Consider the following 7,485-nt stretch of genomic DNA (forward strand, 5'->3'; position numbering starts at 1 on the left):
ACGGGATCCCGGGATTTGTAAATATTATATTGTATTACAAAGTTTAATATTTAAAGCAAAAGTTTTAATTTGACACGTTTTTCGAGAAATTTCTTTGATTAGCAAAGATTGCACAATAATTGAAAAAGCACTGTAGCGTGCCTTAGCTTTAGGGCGTTACATATTTGTTCTATAATTATGTTTGAAAATTCGTAAAATAATTAGTGTCTTTAAAACTTAAGAAAGAAAAAGTATTAGTTAGGTAGAGTAAAAATTTGACAATTAAGAGATAAATTATGGTATAAAAATATGGGAAGGATAGTATCTTGTCGGCTAACTGAACTATTCTGCATTTAATGTGTACCGTTTGATTTTATGTGTGCTTGATCGATCTAACGGCTGATATTGAATATTCTAGTACATGTAGGTGCAGTAGTGTCTTCTCATTTTTTTTTTGTTTCTTCTTCTTCTTATTCTCCTGACTTCACTCAAAGGCATTTTCTTCTCATCTTCTTTGTCTTCTTAGTCGATGGTGTAGAGAAAGCTTAAAGGGTCGGAGCTTCAAAATTTATCGCCGACCAAGTGGGGAGAAGAAGCACGTGAGAGTTAATAAAGGTAACTGTTCTCAAAAAATCTCCTCATCTGATATATATATTCTCTAATCTTCCAAGGGCTAAGTTTAGTTCATTGATATGTAAATGAGTATAGTTTCGTGTGCTATGTTGTTTTTTTTACATCATATATTTACGGTGTTTATAAGAATTATATTTTGTTGATTATAATTTTAGGATTTTGTGCTATATTAATTTTCTACAAACTTAGAAAATTAAGGGCTTCGATTTTGTTGTATAGGAACTATTAATTTGTTGATAGTTTATTGTTAGAGAATTAATTTTGGAAGAGAGTTTTTGCCATAAAATAGACGTAGTTGTGGAAGAGGGAGAGAGGGTTTGTACATTTTCATTGTGCAAGATGTTGGTCTGAATTTTGTTAATTTGTAGTAATAATTAGGGATAAGTTGATATATACCTCTTTTTTGTATCCATTAATCAAAAATACACTCATATTATTTTTCTATTAAAATATACTCACTTTTTTAAGTGGATTGCCTAATATATCCTCACTTTCTACTTAAGTCTAGCATATAATTTACATAACTTAAGGGGTCTAATGGGAACATCATCCATAAAAATGGGTATATTTAAAAAAATATGAAAATGAAGGTAAAAATTAAAATAAGTAAAATAAAGTGGGTATACAATGTAATTTCCTCTAATAATTATTGGCTCCCCAACAGTCACTTATGATGAAATTATATAAAATAGAGAAATTTTTAATATTTATTTTGTTAATAAATTGATAATAATCAATAATCAATAATTTTAAATAATAAACATATATTAACATTATTTATATAATAAACATGTAAGTCGTGAATATTTTTATATATATATGTTTTTATGATATATATTTTTATTATGAATCAGTGATTTTTTTAATGATATATTAATTTTTAATAAATATATTATATTGATAATAGAATAAAATATTCATATAAATGTTAATATGTTTAAATTTTAAGCGTTTACATTTTAGTACTTTAATTAAAAATTAAAAATAATTAACATTCTTAAATAATAAATATAAATTGATATTATTTATTAAACATACATATTTTGTATAATTTTTTTTTCCAGTTAATTTTTAGTAAATATAATATTATATAATCATAAAATAAACATAATTTTTTATATATTTTAATTTTAGTATTTATATTTTAGTAACTTAATTAGAAATTGAAATAAATAACATTTTTAAATAATAAACATACATTGATATTGTTTATAAAATGCATATGTGTTTTTATTTTAAAAGTGTTTAATTTTAATAAACATGTTACGGTAAGGTTATTATATTATAGAAGTGTTTATATTTTAATTTTTTTTAAGAATGTACATTTTTTAACAATAAACACACATTAAAAAAAACATATATTGACATTGTTTATTAAACGTACATATTTTATAAATTTATGTGTATAATATAAATTAATTTTTAATATAACATTAATGTGAAAAATAATAAACATTTATATTATTATTAATTAGTTTAAGAATTACTTAAAAATACAAATATCAGTTTAATATAATCAAATAATTAAATAATTAGCTTCAATTAATTTAAATTTTGAATAGTAATATAAATTTTATGCAATTAATATAGGAAGATGTTTATTTCTTTTGAATATAATATACATGGTAAGTTCTATAATTAATTGTATTAATAGACATAATACATTAATTATGTACCCTATATATTTTGTATTAGCTAGATTATGTAAATATGTTTTTTTGCAGATATATTGTAATATAGTAACTTTAGTTGTACATAGATGAAAAATGCCCTATAAAATAGTAGTGTTGGGATGGTTGACTTAAAAATGGATTGTATTCAATCCAGATTTACGTTAAAGCTACTCTTATGATGTATCTGTTGTGAGATTAGTATTAATTTTTTTTAGATAAATAATACTGTATAATTTATTGGTTGAATCGATGATTTATATAATGATATGGATGACGATTGGTACATCAAAATTCTTGTAAAGTTATTTATAGAGTAATTGAAACCAGTTTTGGATGAAGTTGGCTTTCGTATCAATATTTTTTTTGACATGCCTAAGTTTGCCATCTCCATCAAAATTAATCTATAGTACTCTATATAGGTAATATAATGGATATGTATAGTTTGGAAATTTTATTATTTTGTATTTGTTAAAGGGCAGGCTTGGAGATTAACGAGTTGGACCTGTAATTGCGAGCCTTTATTTCTTAAACTCGTAACCCACCTATAAAGTAGACGGGTCAGACCCGACCTGTGAGTATCTTCACAAGTTTACGGGTACATGAGGATAGTACAAGTTCGGGTATCCCGATTTGAAGATATGGAAAGAAGGGGAATTCTTGTCGCGGACCACACTACAAAAAATTGTTACTTTTAGTGACAACTTTTTAGTCACAATATAAATTTTTTGTAACTAAATATAATTTTTAGTCCCAATAAAAATTATTTTTGACTAAAACATAGTATTTAGATACAAATTGTCACTAATTTAGTTTAATCACAACAAGTATTCTGACTAAAAATACATTTAGTCATAATAAATTGTAATTTTGTGATTAATACTTTTAGCCACACAGATTTTTTACTCACATGATAATAATAATTTATAATTAACCGCAACTTTTTTATCTTTAGTCACAAATTTTATTGTGACTAAAAGTAAAAAAATTTGTAGTGCCACGTGTGGTGTTGACACGGCTAACCCTTTTATTAAACGGGTCATAAAAGAAAGAAGAAGAATAAGCATAACGAGGAAAAAAGAAGAAGAAAAAAATATTTTTTAATTTTTTTTCTGATTTTTAAATTTTTTAAATATTAAGTGGACTAATAAAAATTTGACACGTGTAACTTTTGTACACCGTGACAGTCCACTTTAGCACTTAACAGACCAAAATGGACGGAAGGAGTGTTGACCAAACGATTGTAGAGATTAAGGACTTTAGCCATAATTTTTCCAGTCTAGATGTTTGATTACGCCAAACTTAAAAGTTTAGAAAATTTGGCCACAAATTACTCTTAATAAAAACAATTAAGTTACCACTAAAACGACACCGTCTAACAGGTACTCGTCCAAGATTCTTAGGAAATAATTAGGTGACAGTCGGAAAAGCCCCACGTACAGAACAAAAATGCTATTCATTTAATTTAGATAAATTGTTTGTATTTTTATTAAGGCTCATTAATATTTTTTTTCCCTCGAACTTTGACATGTACTAAATCATACCCCCTAAACTTTTTTGGTCATTAAAAATTCTCCCTGAACTATTGAGATTGTTGAATTTAAGAACTTTTGTCCAATTTTAGTAAAGAAAATCTAACATGGATGAAAGTTTAGGGAGCATGATTTTACATATGTCAAAGTATGAGATGCATAATTTGGTAGATATTAAAGTCTGAGGAGCATGATTTAATACATAAACAATCACTAAATTAGTAAATTGAATAAAATTGGACAAAAGTCCTTAATTTTGACAATCTCAATAGTTGATGGGGAATTTTTAACGGTCAGAAAAATTCAAAGAGCGTGATTTGGTACATGTCAAAGTTTAGGGGGCAAAAATCCTAATTAACCTTTTATCAATAAAAAGAATTACTTACCATCTTTAATAATTTTTCATTTACTTTCCTTTAATTCTCTTATCCATAACAATATAATAATAGGACATCTCTATGGTAAGCACTTTAGTTTTGTTACTATAGTAGGCATATTTTTACAGCCATAGATATTTAATCTAACGGTAATAAATTGATGAGTGTTTATAAATGGTTAATACTTAGAATGTATAAGATTATTCGTAAAATTATATTTTTAATGATATTCTTAATTAAATAATAATTATTTAAATAAATAATTAATTATTTCCAACCTCCTCCAATTATTTAATTCTTTTTTTTTACTCTCTCTTTCATTCAAAAACCCTGTACTTTCACAAACTCCATTCTCTTTCTTAACCATGTTTATGAACCAGTTTATGATCATGTTTATGAACCAGTGTATAGAGTTCTCCAAATCGATTCACACAATAAAAATTTAGGATTATTCATTTTGATAGTTTAATTTTTGTTAATATAATTATAAGATCCCCTCCAATACCAGTTGTGATTCCTTTCGGATTACTTCGTCTCTTTAGTATTTTTTTGAACAGTTTTTTTATTAAGTTATTAGTTAGGTTGTCTTCACCATTTTTCTTTGATTTTTTACGAATTTTTTTTTTAATTACAATTCATACATTTTATAAAAAAATTGGATAAAAATTACAACATTTTCTAAATAAGTTTTATTAAAGTTGTGGTTTTTTTTTTGGCTGTAAAACCAAGCTAACCAAAAACATCTGCAAATGAATTATATAAACTTAATTAATCCATTAAATCAGCACAAAGTCAGTCAAATGAATATAGTACACAACAATCCGTACAAAAATTGAAAGAATAAAAAAGCATTTTAATAACTAACCTGTATGTGTTTTATACGATGAAGGCTCTTACGGCTTGCCCTCTCAAAATTGATCAAATAACTAGATTTAAACAATGCTAAATATATATGATTGAAGTATTATAGGTAATAAGAAAAGGAAAGAGAGCTTTTTATTTATCTGAAAGAGAATATGTATTACAGTGCAAATGAAAATAAAGGGAAAGCCCTTAACTACTAATCCTAGAGAGCTTAACAAACTTCTAACAGAATTCCTTATAAGCAGGAAGGGTAAAAACAAGAATACAATGATTACTAACAGAGCAAAAACAGGGCAGTAAGTAGCAGTAATAACATAGCAGTAGCAGTAATTAAGTAGCAGTAATTGAATTCTTTGATACCCCTCCCTCAAGATGGAGCGTATATATCAAAAACGGACATCTTGGAAATGTGAGAGTTCAGAATGGGGGATGTGAGAGGTTTAGTGAAAGCATCTGCCAGTTGAAGTTTGCTGGTGATGGGTATCAATCGAATGGCAGCATTGTTGATTTTGTCTCTGATGAAGTGGCAGTCAAGTTCTTTGTGTTTGGTGCGTTCGTGAAAGGTAGGGTTGTTGGCAATGTGTATAGCTGAGTTGTTATCACAGTAAATAAAGGCAGGATGAGGCTGAGGTATGTGAAAATCATGTAACAGGTACTGCAGCCATGTAATTTCGCTAGTGGTTGCAGCTAGTGCGCGATATTCAGCTTCGGCTGAGCTTTTTGAAATGGTGGGCTGTTTCTTCGTGCGCCAGGAGATGAGACAATCTCCTAGAAAAATGCAAAAGCCGGTTGTGGATCGTCTTGTGACGGGGCATGATGCCCAATCGGAATCTGAGAATCCCCGTAGATGTAATGTAGATGTTTTGGAGTAGAGAAGGCCTTGCCCGGGGCTGTTTTTCAGGTAACGAAGTAGATGGTGAACTGCTTGGAGATGAGTTGTCCGAGGATTGGCCATGAATTGACTGAGGGAATTCACAGCGAAGGTGATGTCGGGTCTAGATAAAGTCAAGTAGAGAAGTTTCCCAACTAGTTGGCGATAATGGGAAGGATTATCCAAGGCTTCTCCATCTTCATTGTCAAGTCTTAGCTTGGGATCCATTGGTGTTTTGCTAGGCTTACTGTTGATGTATCCAGATTCCTCTAGTAATTGGATTGTATATTTCCTTTGAGAGAGAAACAATCCATCTTGAGCACGAGCTACTTCAAAGCCAAGAAAGTACTTAAGGTTGCCGAGTGCTTTAAGTTTGAATCTGTGATCTAGGGAATCTTGCAGCTGCTGTAGGATGGCGATGTTGGGTCCGGTGATTATGATGTCATCTACGTACACAAGAAGAGCAATGAAGTTGTCTTCAGTTCCTTTGGTGAACAAGGTGTAGTCGGCTTGAGATTGTTTAAATCCTTCTTGTAGTAAGGCTTCGGACAGCTTTTTATACCATTGTCTTGAGGATTGTTTGAGGCCATAGATGGACTTATGTAGCTTGCATACCATGTTGCAACCTGCATTAAGAGAAGAAGGAAGAGTTAATCCTTGTGGTATAGACATGTAGACCTTTTCATTGAGATCTCCATTGAGAAAGGCGTTATTAACGTCTAGTTGTAAAATATGCCAATTCTTGATAGTTGAAATTGCAAGTAATAATTTCAGAGTGACCATTTTGGCCACGGGAGAAAAAGTATCGAAAAAATCTAATCCCTCTTGTTGCGTATATCCTTGAGCAACAAGCCGGGCCTTTAATCTTTCGACACTCCCATCACTATTGTACTTTATTTTGTAAACCCATCGACACCCTATCGCTCTCTTGTTAGGGGGGAGTGGCACTATAGTCCAAGTCTTGTTGTCGGTCAAAGCTTTTAATTCACATTGCATAGCCTTTAACCATCCAACGATTTGTATGGCCTCGAAGTATGTTTTTGGCTCTTTGACAGATGACACTGCAAGTATGAAAGCTTTGTAGGTGTTAGACAAGTTTGAATATGAAATAAATTTATCAAGGTGATGAGGTGTAGAAGAAGAGTCCTGAATAACCGAATAACACTCGAAATCTCTCAAATAGGATGGTGGTCTGGACTGTCTTTGAGATCTGCGTAGAGTGACTTGAGACTGACTTTGATTGTCAGCATTAGGGGTTTCTGCATTAGTGGAAACATGGTGATCTGCTTCAGCCGTTTCTGCAGCAGGTAAATCTTCAACTGGTATTGTTGCTGGTGCAACAGTTGGAGGTGTTACTTGCTGCTCCATGTCCTTTTCACCTGAATCATGTATGGGGGCAGCAGGGCTGGTGTTGTTTGTGTTTCCTGCAGACAACTCATTAGTAGAATGACTATCAATCATAGTATGCGGCAAGACAAAATGAGCAAAAGGATCAACATTATTGTTATTTGTGTTTAATTTTTGAAAAGGAAAAATGTTTTCATGAAAAACAACATTTC

The 7,485-nt window shown here is 30.0% G+C and overlaps 1 long non-coding RNA gene across 1 annotated transcript; it reads left to right on the forward strand.

Annotated features, from left to right (window-relative positions):
• The first annotated feature begins 253 nt into the window (after nt 1-253).
• Nucleotides 254-1,079, forward strand: LOC133035037 (uncharacterized). Its single transcript, XR_009686320.1, has 2 exons — nt 254-402; nt 506-1,079. It is a non-coding gene; the product is annotated as an uncharacterized LOC133035037 (long non-coding RNA).
• Nucleotides 1,080-7,485: the final 6,406 nt, after the last annotated feature.

Source organism: Cannabis sativa, chromosome 2 (genome assembly GCF_029168945.1).
Source record: "Cannabis sativa cultivar Pink pepper isolate KNU-18-1 chromosome 2, ASM2916894v1, whole genome shotgun sequence".
Taxonomy (NCBI): Eukaryota; Viridiplantae; Streptophyta; class Magnoliopsida; order Rosales; family Cannabaceae; genus Cannabis; species Cannabis sativa.